Below are 18,738 nucleotides of genomic sequence, written 5' to 3'. Positions count from 1 at the left end.
CCCCGGCGCCGTTACCTCCCCTCGGGTCTCGCGAGAGTCTCGCGCGTGGGGAGAGGACGGGGGGGGGGCGGTTCGCAGAGGGGAGGCGGGAGCCCCAGCGCGAGAGGCGGCCCAGCGCGAGGCCCCGGCGGTGGCGCGGCCCGGCCCGGCGCTCCCTCAGGTAACCGGCGGTGCCCGGGCTCGGCGGGCCGCGGGGGCGGCGGCGGGAGAGGCGGCGGGGGCGGTGGCAGTGGGGAGCCCCGGGGAGCCCCGGCCGGCCCCTCCCCCCACAACTCTCCCCGAGTTTTCGTGAGGCAGTCGCTCTGCCCGCCCCTTCGCTGATTGACAGCGCCACTCCCTGGCCAATCGGCTCGCCGGCAGGTCCGGAGTGGCGGGCGTCACCGCCAATGGCGGCTTAGGGGGCGCCGCGAGGAGGTAAGCCCCTCCCCCTGTGGGCGGGGCTGCTGGAGGCAGCGAGGGGCCCGGGCGGTGCCTGGGGGGGGGGGAGCCCGGAGGCCGGGGGGCCCCCCGGGGTGGGGGAAACCCGGGTAAATGGGGGGGCCTGGGGGGGGGGATGTGGAGGTGTGAGGAGGTCAGCAGAGTAGGGGGGGCCTTTGGGGGATGGGGGACTGGGGGGGGGCCTCGAAGAATGCGGGGGGGGCTTGAGGGATTTTAAAAGGGGGGGGGGGGTGTCCTTAGGGTTTGCCGATACGGGGGGCTTGAAGGGGAGGGGGGTCTTGGGGTGGGAGCCTGAGGAGAGAACTCCGGAGAGGTTTGTGGGGGGAGAGCTGTGTGTGTGGGGGGGGTGTCTCTGGAGGCTGTAGGTGTGGGGGGCTCCTGGGTGTGCGGGTCCTGGGGGGTCTGGAGTGATCTGGGGCCCTCGGGGGTTAGAGGAGTCTTGGGAGGGAGCTTCTGGGGGACCCCCGAGGTGCAGGAGCTGGGGGGGGGGGGGCTTTGGTTACCCCAGGACCCTCTGTCCTCCTGGGGGGCTCGGCCCGGTGGCTCCCGGCTCTCCTGGGACAGATCCAGGCCTGGGTGGGGGGGGGTCCCGTGGCAAGCAGCTGTCAGGGTGCTGCGGAGGGGCTGTAGGTGCCCGTGGGGATGGGGGTGAGGCGGGGAACAGGCTGGGGTACGGCTGTGGGGGGGTAGGGAGGGGGGGCTCTCAGCCCTGTCCCGCCCCGTGCAGTCCCAGGGGGATCGGGGGCTCGCACAGCACCCGGTAAAGGAAGACACGCAGACAGCAGGAACGAGAGAATGAAGTAGTTTCTTCCCAAGCTTGAAACAGTGGTTAATTCCCATGGGGGGGGGGGACTTTGAGAGCTCAGACTTCTGAGAGCTCGGTGAAGCGGTGAGGTTTCACCGCGCACGTGCTCGTCGGGCGCTGTGAAGTCTGTTGGCTCTCGGTAGCCCCGACTGGGCGAGCACAGCCTGGGTCACGTCGCGGAGCTGGTTTGTTCTTTCTGCCAGAAGCGTTGGCGTGGAGCCCCTGGGCCTTGCTGGGGGAAAGAGATCGGCTGGCTCAGGTGTGAGCTGAAATGTGTGGGACGGCGAAAACTCCTCGTTCTGCTCAGCTTTCCCCGTTTTGCTCTTGTTGCCTCTTCTTCACCGAGTCCCATCGTTGTCCTTCTCTGTGAAGTTATTGCTTCTTCCCCTGCTCAGGTCCCTCTAAAGACAACATTTCAAGTGAACGTTCAGGAGCACAACACAGAAGTGTCGCTAACGCTGCAGCGGGCCGCCCGGTTTGTTTTGCCTCGCTGCAGTGCTCGTTGGGCAGGGACTCTCTTCCACCGAGCGAGGTCCGCAGGGGTTGTCTCGTTCTTTGCAAAAGGCTTTCAAAATAGTTGTCGCCAAAATGCAGTCATTCCTGGAGAGGAACTCAGCAGCAGTTCTGAACCGCTGGCTGTGCTGGGTGGCTGTTTTGGATTGGGGTTTTCTCAGCGGAGACGAAGAATAACTTCACGGTGTGAATGTGGAGGAGAAGTTGGTGGGAGGTGGATCGACCGGCTGGATTCCCGTTCGGAAAACCAGCAGGGTTAACATCCTCGCTTCCTTAAAGTCGGAGGTGGTATTCACCTGCTGCGACGCGAGTGGGGTGGCTGCGGTTGCCAGCTGTAGTCGCTGGGTGGGCTGGAGGCTGCTGGAGTGCTGGTTTGCTCTTGGTGTTCAACCCAGGACTGGGTTCAGCTGGTGGAAGCAGCTGGTCAGGCAGTGACCCGCCAGGCTTGTAGCGATCGCCTGCGGCCGGGACGGTCTTTTCTCAGAAGAGTATTTTATTTGGCAGTGGGCACAAACTGGAGCAGAGGAAGTTCTGTCTGAACATGAGGAAGAACTTCTTCCCTCTGAGGGTGACGGAGCCCTGGCTCAGGCTGCCCAGGGAGGCTGTGGAGTCTCCTTCTCTGGAGATATTCCAGACCCGCCTGGACAAGGTCCTCTACAGCCTGCGCTGGGTGACCCTGCTTGGGCAGGGGGTTGGGCTGGGTGACCCACAGAGGTCCCTTCCAACCCCTACCATGCTGTGATCTCTGATCCTAGAAGTTGGTTGGGAAGTGAGAGACTATTTTAGTAGCTGATAGACCTCCAAGAACTTTTTTAATGCAGCCATGAGTTTCCTTCATGGCGTGCAGTCCTTCGGTTATACCTAACTGTAGTACGTTAAACGTTTCCTCTCCCTTTTGGCACTTGCCTGTCAACTAGCTGTAAAAAACCTACCGTGTCCACCTTACCGCTTAGCCAAACTAGGCATCTAGTTATTTTAATCTTTCCCTGTAAATCAATCCCTCCAGCTGCTGAACTATATTTTCCTGAATGCCTTCCAATTTGCCAATATCCTCCTGATACCGAATAGCTCAGAGTGGTTTGCATCGGAGCGCTGGAGATCGGGACTTTCCCCCCTCGCTGGCTGTCTGCTCAGATTATAAGAAGGAGGAGCTTTACACCAACTTTGGGAATGTGTTAAACCTTCCACTTGCAGTTTGTCTGTCGCTCTGACTTCGCTTTCCCCCGTTGGAGGGTACCTCCAACATTAGTTTGTACTCGTTCTTGCTTGTACTTCTGTGTTCTCAAGGTTCCTTATTTTCCAGTCTTCTCCAGTGTTTGCCACCGTAGATGTTCAGCGTTCTGATTTTTTTCTCCGTGTGATTTACAGAGATGTCAGGTGGAAATGAGCTTGCTGAGTCCCGCTGTTGGATGCTCAGCCCACCTTGGCAGGCTGCAAGTGTTGTTACCCTCTCTAATCCGGTTGACGGGACTGCTGCGAGTCTGAGCTAACTGGGAAGCGCCGTGCAAGCGGTGTGGCACCGCGGCGGCGATGACGGCGTAGATAAGCGGTGTAGGAAGACGGCAAAAATAAAAGGACATGGCTTAAAAAAAGAAAAAAAAAAATCAAACTTCTCATTAATGTCGTTATTGCCGTCTCTTGTGAAACCCCTCGGAGCGTGGCGGGAGGAGACGCCGACTGTGGAGGACGTTCCCTGGACGGCTGACGGGGGCTTGTGGACGTGGCAGGAAATTTCCCTCGCCCGTTTTGAAAGATGGGGAAGTTTGAGAGAGGAAGCGCGAGTGGATGGGTGAGGAGGGGGAAACCAAATCTCCCTTCCGTCCTCCTCGAACGCGCGGGAGCCCGCTTGCAGGGTCCGCTGGCTTCCCCCGCTGAGGCAGCCGGGAGGAACTGGAGCTCTGCCGAGGGTGTGCAGCGGGGAGCGGGGACGCGGCCTCGCCCGGGGCCGGTCGCTGCATCTTTCTGGTGGAAAGATTTTTAAAATGGCTTAGTGAAACACGCTCCGCTTCTGGCAGGCCTCGTGGTGCGTGTGGGGTTTTTTTTTTTTGCAGCGTGTGTGAGTAGAGGAGCTCTGGGCTGGATTTTGTTTTGGACTCCTTTTCTGCTGCATCACATGTGATGCTTTTTTGCGTTCTGTTTGGTTTTATTTATCCTTCTGACTTTCTTGGGGCCTTTTTTTTGTTGTTTAAACGATCCCAGCACGAAGAATTGAGGCCAGATTTCCAGAACTGCTCTTCCACCAGTCATTTAGCACCCAACTACGATGTGTTCTGAGAGGAAAAGCTGGGAGAAAATATTAGTTTGTAATAGAGCTTCAGGACTGGGGACCTGTTGCTTCAAGTAACTTCCCCCCCCCCCCCCCTTCTAAAGTAATCCTATTTCTTGGTTTTGGTTTCAAGGACCTCGTAACACAACGGGTGAATGCGGAGTAGCGTAGGCTGAGGAGAGAAGCAAGCGAGGGTTTCCCTGGGGAGCTGGAAGAGGTTTCTGTGTGGTGCAGAGGCGTGCGGGAAGCTGCTGACAGAGACCGGCACAAGAGCACGTGGATGGCCTCGCCTCCCTGGCACGTAAACCTGAGGTTTTAATCAGCCGTGTAACGCTCAGCCTTCGCATTGCAGGGTTTCTCGCACCTTTTAGCCCGGCTGACGAATTCCTACGCCGTGTCACGTGAAGTCCCCAATGGATCGCTCTCCCTTCATTCTGCTCCTTCGAATCTCTTTGCCCGAATCGGAAAAGTAAAGACCTCCCCGCGCGCCGCCGTGCCCTCCCGGCAGCAGCAGCGGGAGCGTGAGGCTGGCCGAGCCGCCTCTGTGGCCCCAGCCCTGCTCCGAGCGCTGCCCGCGCAGGCGGGTGAGCCGCGGGATGGGGCCGTGGGGAGCACGGAGCTTGGAGGACGCCGGGATTTCCCGATCCGGAGCCCTGGGAGGTGCCGGTGTCCACCAAGGTTCCTCTCCGAGCTGCTGGTTGCTGTTCGTGCACCCGGGTTTGTTCTCCCTCGTTAGAGCTGATATTCACAGTGTGTTTTGCTGCAAGTAGTCTTGGCTGGTGGGAGTTTGGCTTAATTACAGAATCCCAGCATGGTCGGGGTTGGCAGGGCCCTCTGGGGGTCCCCCAGCCCAACCCCCTGCCCAAGCAGGGTCACCCAGAGCAGGCTGCACAGGACCTTGTCCAGGCGGGGCTGGAATATCTCCAGAGGAGGAGACTCCACAGCCTCCCTGGGCAGCCTGGGCCAGGGCTCCGTCACCCTCAGAGGGAAGAAGTTCTTCCTCGGGTTCAGCTGGAGCTTCCTCTGCTCCAGTTTGTGCCCGTTGCCCCTTGTCCTGTCGCTGGGCACCACTGGAAAGAGTCTGGCCTCGTCCTCCTGGCCCCCACCCTGCAGATATTTAGAGGCATTTCGAAGGTCCCCTCGCAGCCTTCTCTTCTCCAGAGAATTGCTCCTCTGAAGTTCAATTTCATAACCTTCCAAGAGCTGCTTCCCTTTTCTCCCCCCATCTCCCCGCTATACCCAGAGGGGCACGTGCTGGTGCTGACGTCGGCCGTGCCGTCGCCCGTGTCTAGCGCGTGGCCAAAGTCTGACGTTTGTTTTTCAAACCTGACAAACTCAGCACCTCATCCAGCTCCAACGCAGCGTGGTTTCACCGAGGCTAAGCCTAATTGTAACGCAGGCTGATTATTTAGCGGAGCGGGATTTTTGGCTTGCACCTCTTTCTTTCCTCTCAGCTCTTTGCATGCTTTGCTGGGGTGGCGGTGAGAGGCCGGGGTGAATTTTCCTTCCTCCCCATCTCCCTTTTGCTGCTGTACGGGAGCAGGGGCTGCCGTCCCGCCTCGGGCCAAGCACAGAGCTGAGCTCCCAGGCGACGGCCGCCGATTATTGAAGTTTCCCGACGGAGGCAAAGCGCTTGGCTCCGGGGGCTTGCGAACGGCGCTGCCGCTCTCGTCGCGGGAGCGAGCCAGCCCGTGGAGAGCCTGCAGCGGGTCTGGAATGCCGCTCCGCTGTCCCACCCTTGTGCGAGGGAAGAAAGCGGCGGTGGAGACGCCGTGCCAGCCGCTGCAAGCCGGTTCGTGAATAAACAAAGCCCCTGTCCCAGCTCCGGGACGCGCTGCCCACGGCGGGTGCTTCTCTGTGCGCGCTCTGCAGAGTGCTGAGCTCGCTTCGGGAGGCACGGCTCCCGAGAAGCCAGACGAAGACGTTTTCCTTCGCTTCTCCCCAAAAAGAGACGTTTGGACTCCTTTCATGTGAAATGCGTGTCGTGCCTGGAGTTCAAAAGAGAGTAAAGCGGCAGAGCTCGGCGCTTCCCTGCCTTCTGGGGACACGGCGCTGCCTCTAGCACAGCTCTTGCAGAGTTTCGCCTTTTTTTTTTGGTGCTTATGGAGAATGTTTTCAGCCCTGGCTGGCGGAGACCTCGTGCTGAATACCATTGTTACTGTTTAAAATAATAATAATAATAATAATAAAGCTGTCTTTCACAGACTTCAGCGTGGGAAGGACTTGGCTAGAGGTGGACTTGGCAGCGCTGGGGAACAGGCGATGCCCGAACGAGCGTCTTTATACCTGTGTAACTACCCGTGCTGAGCTGTGCCATCCCCTTTAACTCCTTCCAAAGCAAGTAAACCAGGCTTGGAGCAGAACACAGCTTTGGGGTTCTCTGCCAAAAAGCTCTCATTGGTGCTGAGTCTGCTGAGATGAAGGGAGCAGATCTTCAAATCGCCAAGCAGATGATCCTTGCGATTATTTAAAATAGCCGGCGTTTAAAATAGACTTGTTTCTAGAGGTGTGTGTGGTCGTGTCCACAGCTGAAGGTGCTGGAAATCCTTCAAAGTTTTGGCAGTGAGGTTGGACCGCTGCTGGGGAAGTTGAAGCAGGTTGTGTGTGGGGAGGGAAAGCTCGGCTGGTTAATCTCCTTGCAGTGAAACAGAAAGCTTTCTTCTGCCTCACGCTGTTCTCGTTGCAGCGGGATCTGGAGGCAGGCTTGGCAGCCTTGCGCGGGCTGTTCTTCCGCTGTTCCTGCCGTAGGAATATTCCCTTATTTTTTCTGAGTAAAACAGAGCTGGAGGAGCAGAGGGAAGTGAAACCCAAAGGCGGATTGTCACCAGGGGTGACGGCAGCTGGGTCTCCTGGGGTCAACCGCTGGGTCCCAAAAACGTGAGGGCGGCGAGTTGGCTGAGCATCCCGCAGCAGCGCAGCGTGGATTTACCGTATGCAAACAGGGCTGAGGAAGTTTATCTGCAACCTTAATCGGGTTAGAAGTCTGGATATGGCAGAGCGCACGGGTACGAACCTGGAGAGTCCGTGTAAGAGCGAGCGCTGCTCGTCGCCCGGGTCCTCGCTCTGACCGAGCCGTCCGCAAAGCGAGCATGGTGAAACGTGATTTTATTTTTGAACGTAATCCTGAGCGCGTTGGCAGCGTTGTAATGAGCAGCTGTGTTTCCTGGTGGAGGTGGCGAGGACCTCCCGGAGGGATGCTCACTCTTCTTCGTGCGGATGTTTTTCATCTTTCTACCCCGCGTTGCTTGCTTTTCCTTAGATTTTTGGAAAGCTCTCTATTTTTAATGCTTACAGAGCGCCTGTTTGTATGATCCACGTTTAGGACGCTGTATCCTTCATCTGCGTAAGATTTCACGTTTTGAATTATGTAAACTACAGATAGGAAATCATTGCCTTGTTGGCTGCTGAATGCAGTCGCTCCGGAGGCAGAACGCAGTTCTGGTTAAACAACTCACAATAATGTACCAGATTTCCAGACGACGCGTGTATTTGGAATATTTCTTGCTCCCCTCTGATTTTAGGGCTCGCATATCAAATAATGCCGCCATAAAATGTGTGTGCCTCTGAATGCTAAATAAATAAAAATGCCCACATGTGGTGTAAATAATAACAGGTGGGACAAAATATTTTTACTTTATGGCCATGTGTACATCCAAGAGCCTCGTGCCTTTCCGTCCCCTCTCCTGCCGGTGCTGTTTCAGTTATTTTAATTCATTGACAAGAGTTTTATCCGTAGGTAATCGCTTACAGAAGAGGCTCTCCTGTTCTTCACTCCATACAGCCTCGACTCGCATCTTCCTTTAAAACTATTCACACACCATTGTGGGGAAAATATGTTCAAGCTTGACTTGGGCTCTTACGTCGCATTTTCAGCAGGCTTTTTTCTCACTTTCATTGAAACAAGGGCTCTTAAGCGGCTAAATAATTTCAGGAAATGGGACTCCACTTTCTAGGTCACTTAGGCATTTCCTAGGTAAAATAATGCGTTCTCTGAGGCTTGTCATGGCTTTCTCATAATTATCTCTGCTCAGTAAGAAACAGTGGGTCTCTTAGGTTTTTCCTTCCTTTCTTAAACTTGAATTATTTCTCTCTCCTGTAGTAGATCTCTTGCAATACGTTGTCCCTGCTGTGAAGACATATATAGCTGGAGCCGTATCGCCGCTAATGAAGCAGCGCGGGGCGACCCGAGAGCTGCAGTGCCGAGATCCGGAGGCTGCCGTTCAGTGTCTGCTTGCTCAGTGGGCCGTCACGCGACGAATTCGAGCGTGCCGCAAGCGACGCCGGGAACCTGTCCTACCTGGTGATCGCTGCTTAGAGCACCTTCTGCGGGCTGCAAGGGTTCACCCGGTTGTGGTGTGCAGGAGGAAAGAAAATCTTGCTTGAGGTTGTGGGGAAGTTCAGTGCCGTGTCGCTTTGGCTAGGGTTGGATACAGATGTGCTCTCGCCTGTTGTCGCGCTGGGTTCACGTCTAGGTTGTCACCTTGCTCCCGGTGACAGACGTACCTCTGGGTCTAGCCCGAGATGCGGGGTCTGTTCTGCTCTCAGAGGTGATAGCAGCGGTGGGAAGTCTTGTCTGACCTCACTGGAGAGGCTCGGGGACTTCCAGGGAGTTCCTCCTCTTCTGGAGGAGGTCCTGGAGCAACCCGTTGGTGCTAAACCACGCCTGGGGCCTCGCTGCTCGTTGCAGCGTTGAGGCCGGATGCTGTATTGGATGGAGCTGGCGAGGTGCCCCCGTCAAATACTCTGCCTAGGTACTGCAGCGAGTCCCACTCTGTCCCTGTCGGGGTCTTGCAGTTCGCTCTCTCCTTTGTGTCCTGGTCTAAATCCCTTAGGGGTGTCCTGTAGAGTCCATCTTTCCTCCAGAAGCTGGGAGTGGAAGCTCAGCTTTGGGTTATGAGTAATTGGGTGATGAGTTAGAGATGGTCCTGCTCCATATTCTGGCCTGGGGAAGTTGCTGACTTGCTGGTTTATGTTGGATTTTGTCTCGTGCTCATCAAAGGCTTCGAAACCCTTTGGACAGATGCCTTTTCGTGTTAGAAATCTGATACTTGGCACCGAACTGGAGAAACCTTGCCTGCCTTAAAGCGTGTTTTGCCAAGCTACGGCTGCTTCGGTGATGTTTGGCAAGGATTGAAGTAGGTATTTGAAGAGCAGCAGCTATTTCTCCTTCAGCAATCTGACCGTGAAAGGAGGAGCAGGAGGATGCGTGCTGTTAGGTGAAATCTGACCTCCTTGTACCTCAGACACCGAGCGTGAGACGTGCTCCCAAGGCATCTGCGCCCCAGTGTCCCTCAGCTCCATGTCAGAGAGCAGAAGGACCTCCTGAAGACAATTCCACATCACTTGAGCTTCTTGCTGTTGGTCTTGCTTGCTTTTTTTCACCATGGTGTTCTGCATAGATTAACCCCCCCCCCAGTATCCTTCCCTTTGTGCTGCCTGTGATGTGCAGGCAGCCCTGGGGTCCGGCCGCGCCGAGATGACACGAGCCTTTCTCCAACACCTTGCTCCGAAGTCGGAGGCCAGGCCAGATCTGATCTGGAGGCTGGCCAGCGCGAGGAGGCTCTTGGAGCTTCTCTGGTGGTTTTTATCCCGCCAGACCCTGATGTGGAGGCAACGTTAACAAATTACAGTATTTGTTATGGTAACAGTAAACTCGCTGCTGTTTCTAAGAGGGTATAAACAGTGTGAGTCGTGTAGTTGGGAGGGCTGGTGGAAGCCGTGCCTGCCCGGAGCCCTCAGCTGAGGGGCTTTGTTGCTCTCGCTGCAGGGGAAAAGCTTTTTTGGTCTCGGGTAGGTCGCTGGTGGCTGACGCGCTGGTTTGGGGCCCGTGTTGTTCCTTTCACCGGAGTTTGTCTGACATTTGACAGGACGCTGACAGTGCCTCCCTGTCCCATCGCTCGCGCACGGAGAGGGGGAGAGCGACTCTTGTTCATGGCTGTTGCTTCACGTGAGGTTTGACCCTTTTCCCAGAGCCCGTGGAAATGCTCTTTGCCACCGGGCTGTTAGTTTGCTCCCGTGTGAACCGGGGAGAGCCGCTTTTTGAGTCGCTTTGGGGCCCAATGCCACGCCTGGTGGGCAAGGCCGTTCTTCGGACGGCAGCCACTGCCGCTCGCTGGGGTGGAGGAGCTCCAAGGCTGCTTTAAGGCACTCGCAAGTGAGGAGCGAGGGTGTAGTGCATCTTGGGTGCTAGAGAGGAGACCATGTCCCAGCTATTTGGGGGTGCTCCTGGGGGTGGGGGATCCTCTCCAAGCTCGAGAGCAGCGCCGAGCACCCAGAAGGGTGCAGTCAGGTGGTGAGGGGTTGGACTTTCACCCCGCGCTGCAGGTTGACTCTGAATGACTTGTAAAACGCTGTGTGTCTGTTGGAGATTTACTTCGAGGGAGTTCCTTGCCAATATTCCAGTTTATACAGTTGGGTTTGCTTTATCAAGCTTATAAAGCGTAAGGGTGTTACGCCTCTGAAGCAGATTTTATAGCGTCGGCTTTTGGCCTGCTTTCCCAGATGACAATTTTAAGCTTTCTTGTAGCTTTTTGGTTACAAAGCAAACATTCTCACTCCTTCCCTCGCACCCCAAAATAACTCTAAAGTCAAAGCCTAGGACTAACGGCAGCCTGCGCGTTTTCACTAAGCTCGGTGGTGGCCTCTCCCTGTAAAACTTAAAATCTTTCGCAACCTCTTTGTGTTTATAACAGCTGGCAGTAGTCAGAGGTGTGGGCACCCGAAGGTGCAGAACAAGCTCTGTTCCTAAGTCCCTGCAGGCACCTAATTTAGCTTGAGAGTCAGCAGGCATTCGCCGGTGCAAATGAGGTGCCAAATTGACTTTAGGAAGCACCTAAAAGCAGGTTGGGCACCTTGCACTCTGTCTTGTAGAGCGAACCCTGCGACAAGGAGGCCTGCAGGTCAGAGTGGCTTTGTTTTTTGGGGGTTTTTTTTTAAGGAAGAACTCGAGCTATTAGTTTTTACCCCACTTTACTGTGGATTATGGTGCTCTGAATCATCGCTGCAGCGTTGTGCGTTAATCCAGGGCAGCGTGGGGAATGCCGACGCTGAACCCTGGCCAAGCGCTGTGGAAGGACTGGGTTCCCCTCCGCGCGTCTTCGGGGTGCGGCTGCCTCTTGCTGCTGCCTCTGTGCCCCTGCTGATCCCGACCTGTTCCGAGCACGGAGCACTGAATATTCATTTGGATGGTCAGGAAGCTCGAGGCGGAGAGCTGTTAATGACTGCACTTAGAAAAATAATAAAGAGCCTTTCCTGGAACCGTCTCAAAGCAGCATGTTTCCTTCCTTGCATTTTAGTGGGAAATCTCTTACTATTTTTGAGAGCTTGGGGCAGTGCCTTATACTTCCTTCTCCTTTGGCTAGCTGAGGAGAAATGGCCACCTTAGCCTGACTTTCGTACTTACCAGAAAGTGGTTTGGCTCTTGATTGCAGCCAACCCGTCTTCCAGTTCCACCTCCCTGTGGCAATTATGGATTCTGTCTCCAGTCTGCCTGCGATCCTGTATATTCTCCTGTAGGAAGACGTATGCTACAGCACAGGTTCTGTGCAGCCATCTATAATAATCTAGTTTATTGTGGTTTTATCTCTTCTTCCCAGTAGCAGCGTACTGCCTGTCCTTGGGGCTTGGTCTGGTGTCTTGAGCGCTATTTGTGTTTGAATGGGCTTGTTTGTATCGCAGCTCTGGTTGTTAATGCTCTTGGCACGGCTCCCAGGTCTCAGCAAAGTTACCCAAATTGATCTGGGATGGCCTTGCGACTCATTAGTCTCTGAGAATTAATCCCATGCAGCTCAGTCTCATAAAAAGTTAACTCCTAGCTCTGTTTTACCTCTTCCATAAAAGTGGCATGCCAGAAGCAGAAGAGTAGCGAGGAACGTGGTGACTCGATCACGGAGAAAACAAGCTTTGCCTGCTGTAGGTGCAGCAGTACCCATGCTGTACCTCGCGATAATCCCAGGTGATGAAGCCTTCTGCGGGAAGACTGCTTTCTCTGTTTTGGGGGAATATGGGGGTTATTCTAAGAATCACAGAATCCCAGCATGGTCAGGGTCGGAAGGGACCTCTGTGGGTCCCCCAGCCCAACCCCCAGCCCAAGCAGGGTCACCCAGAGCAGGCTGCACAGCACCGTGTCCAGGCGGGTCTGGAATATCTCCAGAGAAGGAGACTCCACAGCCTCCCTGGGCAGCCTGGGCCAGGGCTCCGTCACCCTCAGAGGGAAGAAGTTCTTCCTCGGGTTCAGCTGGAGCTTCCTCTGCTCCAGTTTGTGCCTGTTATTGATCCGGCTTTGACCCAGTTCTGCCTTTGCTCCTGCTATCAGCTGAGTACTGCAGTTTTCCTACAAAAGTCGCAGCCCTCCCTGGATCCTCCACCCTGCTTGAAAACTCTTTGCCCTGTTTAATAGCCTGGGACAGTTGCAGACAGGCTTTCTGTGCTGCCTCTTGGCGGAAAGACATCTCACCTTTAGCTGCACCCTTGCTTGGACTTGTTCCTGCACGCCTGAAGCTGATGCCTGCGATGGGTTTTACATCTGACGGGGAGGGTGCTGTTTCGTTTTGGGGAGTAAACCAGTTAGAAGCTCTGTGCCAGTACGTGTCCTGCAGTGATACGGGACGGGGCAGTTGCGCTGAACCCTCTGGGTGTCCTCTTTTTGCTTGCAGATGGCATTGCCCGTCTCGGATGAGCTCCCTCCTCCTAGAGCCCCTGGTAAGAGCTTTTCTGGGGTGCTGGGTGCTGCTGGATGCCGCAGTCACCGCCGTGTCGGCACCGATCCTGACACCGAGGCACCAGCGCAGTTGTCCTGTGTGATTTGTCTGCTTTTCCTCACCACTTCTTCTTCCATCGTTGCCATAACTCTTGGCAGAGTTTTAAAACTGATGCTGAAATTCCTTAAATTGTCCCTTTTCGCAGCGCAGCGCTCAAGCAGTTGTTCTTTTGGAGGCTGCAAATCTGAGGGGTAAGAGAGGGCAGTGGGAGACTGGAGCTTTTTACTGGGGTTTGAAAAATACCCGTAGATAAACTCACGCACGGACGGAATGCGGAGCGAGGACGGCTTGATCCTACCTGCAGGCGTCTGTTCGTCTGCGGGAAGCTGACAGCCCTGTTGTGCCTGCACCGCGCCGGTCGCCGACATCTGCTCCTAACTTGCAGGCAGTTCCCTAGGTACGTCCTGCTCTGCACGTCCCTGTCTCCAGCAGTTCTCCTGCTCCTGACTCATTTTGCAGCTCGTTCTTCACTCGGGTCTTCCTAGGCGAGTAAATCTTAGCAGAGCATGCAGTTTGCTTTTGTCTTCTGTTCTACTTTTCGCCGATTTTTAGGAGGTTGCTCTGCAGCTCCTCTGGTTTTGTTTCATAGTTGGTGCAACCTCTAGCTTTAATTTTGTGGTCATATTAATGTAAAGTTTACCCTGATGATTTATGGGAAGAAACCATAAATGTGCTTGTACGGGTACACTCGTAAGTGCATTCGTGCTGGAGAGCTGTGCTGGCAGACGAGAAGCAGAACAATTTTTGCCTACACCCAAGCGTTCGTTGGGATCCGAAGTATTTCAGCTTGTCTTGCAAGGCACAGATGCTGGGCAGAAGCATTCCTGCAATAACAATAGTCACATGCGAGTACGACAATAGAGCCTTATTTTTAGAGCATTTTTCATACCAGCGCTGTCCCCCAGCATTCAGCAGAGTTAATGACCTGGGAGCTTCTTCTGTCTTAGCTCTGAGGTTTAGGGAAGAGCGGGGTTTTTTTTTGATGGGAATTTGTGGTGATCTGGGAAAATAAAAAAAGCTTGCCAGTCGGTGGGAGCTGTAAGGGTCCCGGTATTGGGCGTGAGAGGTGTCGGGCCATCTTTGGAGGCAGCTGGACGTAGGAGGGCGAAAGACCCAGCAGCGTGCTCGGAGGGGATGAGGGGCCATCGGGTCCCCTGCTCTCTGGCAGCACGGTTGCTCCTGACTTTCACAAACCACAAGAGGAATGACTCAGGTTTACAAATCTTGGCTTGGGGCTGCTTCCAGACCTCGGCCACTTGTCAGGAGTTCAGCTGGAACAGGTCCGTAAAAGCTTCACGGTCAAAAAAACCCAACGCTTCTCCTACCTGGATCCCGACACGTATTGGGGTGTGCTTCCCACGAGGGTGTGGGACATTTGCAGTAACACGCGCTTCGCAAAGCGTGGTTGTGGGTAACGATGCTAAAGGCAATTAGGAGTCAGACTGTGGCATCAGGCTGATGCTGCCAACCCAAACCATGGCTCGTCCGGTCGCTGCAGGCGTACCTCAGGATCCCTTTTCCTTTGTAAAGCTAAAAGAGCGCGTTTGAAAGGCTGTAGAGCACCTCAGGTGAAAGGATCCGTAGATGCCAAACGTGCCTTTGGACGCGTGCATCCTGCTTCTCCTGTCTCTTCCTAAACCGTTTCCAAATGGAAGTTTTTAAAATGGGCTCCGTGAGATGCCAACACGCGTCCTGGGGGAGAGCCTTTTCAGGAAGGCTGGTCTTTCATCGCTGTTGTTGATGCGTGTAATACGTCTAATTCCTTTTAAGGGAGTTAAAATATTACCCCTAGGTGTCTGTCTAGACTAGGATAACAGGCTTCGTTTTTCCTTAATGGGCTAGTTAACATGCTGTGGGACCACTTCGCTTTATGGACTGGTATACCAGGGGGAAAGTAGCATATGGGCCGACTCTAATGTCTGTGGGAAGAATTAAACTTTTAAATAAGTGGAAATTTCGATTACTGAGGTAAGCAAAACCAGCTTATCCCCAGACCGGTGTCCCAGTCAAGCTCTTCATCGTAACACGAGGACCTGATGGGCAGTTCGGTTCCTTGGGGCGGGAAGGGGAGGTTGCAGCTTTCACTGGGTACCTGCAGCCCGTTCCCATCCAGCTCTTGCAAGTACCCAGAACCTGTTTAGATGGGTAAAATCACAGAATCACAGAATCACAGAATAGTAGGGGTTGGAAGGGACCTCTGTGGGTCATCTAGTCCAACCCTCCTGCCGAAGCAGGGTCACCTACAGCAGGCTGCACAGGACCTTGTCCAGGCAGGTCTTGAATATCTCCAGAGAAGGAGACTCCACAACCTCCCTGGGCAGCCTGGGCCAGGGCTCCGTCACCCTCAGAGGGAAGAAGTTCTTCCTCGGGTTCAGCTGGAGCTTCCTCTGCTCCAGTTTGTGCCCGTTGCCCCTTGTCCTGTCGCTGGGCACCACTGGAAAGAGCTTGGCCCCATCCTCCTGACACCCACCCTGCAGATATTTGTAAGCATTTATAAGGTCCCCTCGCAGCCTTCTCTTCTCCAGGCTGAACAAGCCCAGTTCCCTCAACCTCTCCTCGTAGGGCAGATGTTCCAGTCCCCTCCTCATCCTCGTAGCCCTCCGCTGGACTCTCTCCAGTAGCTAAAATATGTATTTTACAGATGGCAACGTCATCCTGTCAATGTACAAACCTGGGCGTCCACTTTTAACCTCTCTAGATCTTCCCACCTAGGTTGTGGTGCGTTGCCAACTGTAACACTATAGCTTTCGTTAGCGTTTCGTGTAGCTGCCAGCGGATGCCGTTACCCGAGGAGGTGGCGGGGGATTGGGATGGCTGGGGGGTGCGCGTGCGTGGGTGACGGGGGGAAAAGCATCAGAAATGTGGCGGTGGTGGTGGGAAAGGGAGAGCTTTCCTATGAGGCTGGGGAGAATTGTGTGCAGGAGAGGGAGGACCTGAGCTGGGGGAAATGAGCTGTCTGCTAAAAAGCCTCTCGAGTAGAAGGTCCTAGACTGGGCCCCCTTCCTGCTTCCCAATCCCAGCAACTCATTTGCACTCTCTTGTTTCCTTGCGGACTGCTGAGAGAAGTCGTAAGGAAGAATAACAACAAAGCAGCTTCCAAAGCGCCCGTTTGAAAAGTACGTGGAGCTTTACATCCCTGAAACGGTGGCGGCGGGGGATTTGTGCGTCTCCTCCCAGTTACAGTACGCGTTGCCATCACAAAATTGGCAAAGGCTTGTCCAGCTCTTGTCTTGCACAGCTCCGTGGGAAGACCCTGCTCTCCTCTTCCCGTGGCGCAGAAGGAGGCACGGCGAACATGGCGGCGTGTCATCTCTTCCTGTGCTGGCGCTGGTGCTGCGGCAAAACCCTTCGCTGCCATCCGTCTGCCTTCCCTCTGCAGGGGCCTGCCGAGCTTCGGCGTCCTCGCCGCTGCCTTGGGTTGCAGCCGGTGCTGTCCGCACCAGGCGTTGCAAACAGGTTAGTTAACACGCAGTTCGAGGCGTATCTGGCCTGAGGTAGTAGGTGTCTATTCTGAAATGTGGAGAAGACCTCCCTCTGTTAGGTTGAAACTTCGAGAGGACAGAATCACAGAATCACAGAATAGTAGGGGTTGGAAGGGACCTCTGTGGGTCACCCAGCCCAACCCCCCTGCCCAAGCAGGGTCACCCACAGCAGGCTGCACAGGATCTTGTCCAGGTGGGTCTTGAATATCTCCAGAGAAGGAGACTCCACAACCTCCCTGGGCAGCCTGGGCCAGTGCTCCGTCACCCTCAGAGGGAAGAAGTTCTTCCTCATGTTCAGACGGAACTTCCTGTGCCTCCGTTTGTGCCCATTGCCCCTTGTCCTGTCACTGGGCACCACTGCAAAGAGCTTGGCCCCATCCTCCTGACCCCCACCCTTCAGATATTTGTAGGCATTTATAAGGTCCCCTCGCAGCCTTCTCTTCTTCAGGCTGAACAAGCCCAGTTCCCTCAACCTCTCCTCGTAGAGGAGATGTTCCAGTCCCCTCACCATCCTCGTAGCCCTCCGCTGGACTCTCTCCAGTAGCTCTTCATCTTTCTCGAACTGGGGAGCCCAGAACTGGACACAGGACTCCAGATGAGGCCTCACCAGGGCAGTGTAGAGGGGAAGGAGAACCTCCCTCGTCCTGCTGGCCACACTCTTCTTGATGCACCCCAGGATCCCATTGGCTTTCTTGGCAGCCAGGGCACACTGCTGGCTCATGGTCACCCTGTCGTCCACCAGGACACCCAGGTCCCTCTCCGCAGAGCTGCTCTCCAGCAGGTCCACCCCAAGCCTGTACTGGTGCATGAGGTTGTTCCTCCCCAGGTGCAGGACCCTGCACTTGCCCTTGTTGAACCTCATCAGGTTCCTCTCTGCCCAACTTTCCAGCCTATCCAGGTCACGCTGAATGGCAGCACAGCCATGAACAGAGCTGTTCAAAAGCAGTCGTCTCCCCTTGCGTGCGGCCGTGTCCGAGCCTGTCGCTCTCCCGGTGCCCGTCACCGGGGCGAATTGCCGCCTTCCTCATCGCTGAGAGCAAGCCCTTGCGCCCAGGATCAGCCCGTGATAGGTTTTTCATTTACGAGCCTCCGTGGTTCTAAGGGGATTTTTGTGTGGTTGGAGTTCTGCAGGTGCTAATTCGATATTTTGATTTGTTTGAGGGTTTTCCTTTTTAATCCTCCCGACTCTTCACAAGGGAGTTCTTCCAGCAAGTTTCAGGTGGGTCTGCTGACTGAATTATTTATGAAGCAATCTGCAGCACGCTTGGTGTATTGCACGCAGAATTGATGCCGTGGCTGCACCGCCACCTTCCCACTCTTGACTCCCATTTTCCAAAGCCTCAGCAGATTGTCGCAAATTCTTTCTTCATCAGACCAATAATCGTCTCCAAAACAACGTCTTGTAGTTCTTCTGGACTTAATAGAAGCCCTCTGCTGTCAGTAAGGCCTCAGGCTGCCCAGGGCGCTCTCTTGTTAATGGACATTGAAAGCACGATGCCTCATGGCACACGCAGCAAAATACTTCACTTTATTACGCGTCAGCTGTGACTCGATTACTTCTTCCTTTAAAAACGCATGCGATCCCTCCCAGCTCAGGACCTGACTGAACAGAAGGCTCTGCGTGCGGGTTCCTTGCGGAATCACAACTTCAGATCTCTTTGCACCCTACAACCAACGATTCATGCGGCGGCTGAGTAAGTGGAGCCTACGCGGGCACGCATTTAATCGCTGGAGGGTTCGTTTTCTCTGGCTGCAAAGCAATCACAGAATCCCAGCTTGGCAGGGGTTGGCAGGGACCTCTGGGGGTCACCCAGCCCAACCCCTGCCCAAGCAGGGTCACCCACAGCAGGCTGCAGAGGACCTTGTCCAGGCGGGGCTGGAATATCTCCAGAGAAGGAGACTCCACAGCCTCCCTGGGCAGCCTGGGCCAGGGCTCCGTCACCCTCAGAGGGAAGAAGTTCTTCCTCATCTTCAGATGGAAAATCATGAGTGGGTTGCCCAAGATGGCAGCGCAAGGCAGTGGCGGAGCTGGGAGCAGGACGTGGGTGAAGGGTGCTGTGGGGCTCTGCCTCATTTCGTTGGCAGAAGAAGCCCTCGTCTCTCAGGTGCTATCGAACACAGAATATCACAGAATATCACAGAATAGTAGGGGTTGGAAGGGACCTCTGTGGGTCATCTAGTCCAACCCTCCTGCTGAAGCAGGGTCACCCACAGCAGGCTGCAGAGGACCTTGTCCAGGCGGGTCTGGAATATCTCCAGAGAAGGAGACTCCACAGCCTCCCTGGGCAGCCTGGGCCAGGGCTCCGTCACCCTCAGAGGGAAGAAGTTCTTCCTCATCTTCAGATGGAAAATTGTGAGTGGGTTGCCCAAGATGGCAGCGCAAGGCAGTGACGGAGCTGGGAGCAGGACATGGGTGAAGGGTGCTGTGGGGCTCTGCCTCATTTCATTGGCAGAAGAAGCCCTCGTCTCTCAGGT

The 18,738-nt window shown here is 55.1% G+C and overlaps 1 protein-coding gene across 3 annotated transcripts in view; it reads left to right on the top strand.

Annotated features, from left to right (window-relative positions):
• Positions 1 to 73: 73 nt before the first annotated feature.
• The window catches only part of LOC104329134 (cyclic AMP-dependent transcription factor ATF-7), a 74,596-nt gene continuing 55,931 nt past the window's right edge, over positions 74 to 18,738 (top strand). For all 3 annotated transcript variants that reach the window (XM_075445666.1, XM_075445663.1, XM_075445664.1), the window contains exon 1: positions 74 to 160. The gene's annotated coding sequence lies outside the window, so the exon portion shown is untranslated. The remainder of the gene's footprint in view (positions 161 to 18,738) is intronic.

Source organism: Opisthocomus hoazin, chromosome 32, assembly GCF_030867145.1.
Source record: "Opisthocomus hoazin isolate bOpiHoa1 chromosome 32, bOpiHoa1.hap1, whole genome shotgun sequence".
NCBI classification, from domain to species: domain Eukaryota; kingdom Metazoa; phylum Chordata; class Aves; order Opisthocomiformes; family Opisthocomidae; genus Opisthocomus; species Opisthocomus hoazin.
The sequence above is the reverse complement of the archived record's forward strand: the minus strand, read 5'-3'. Positions and strand labels throughout refer to the sequence as shown.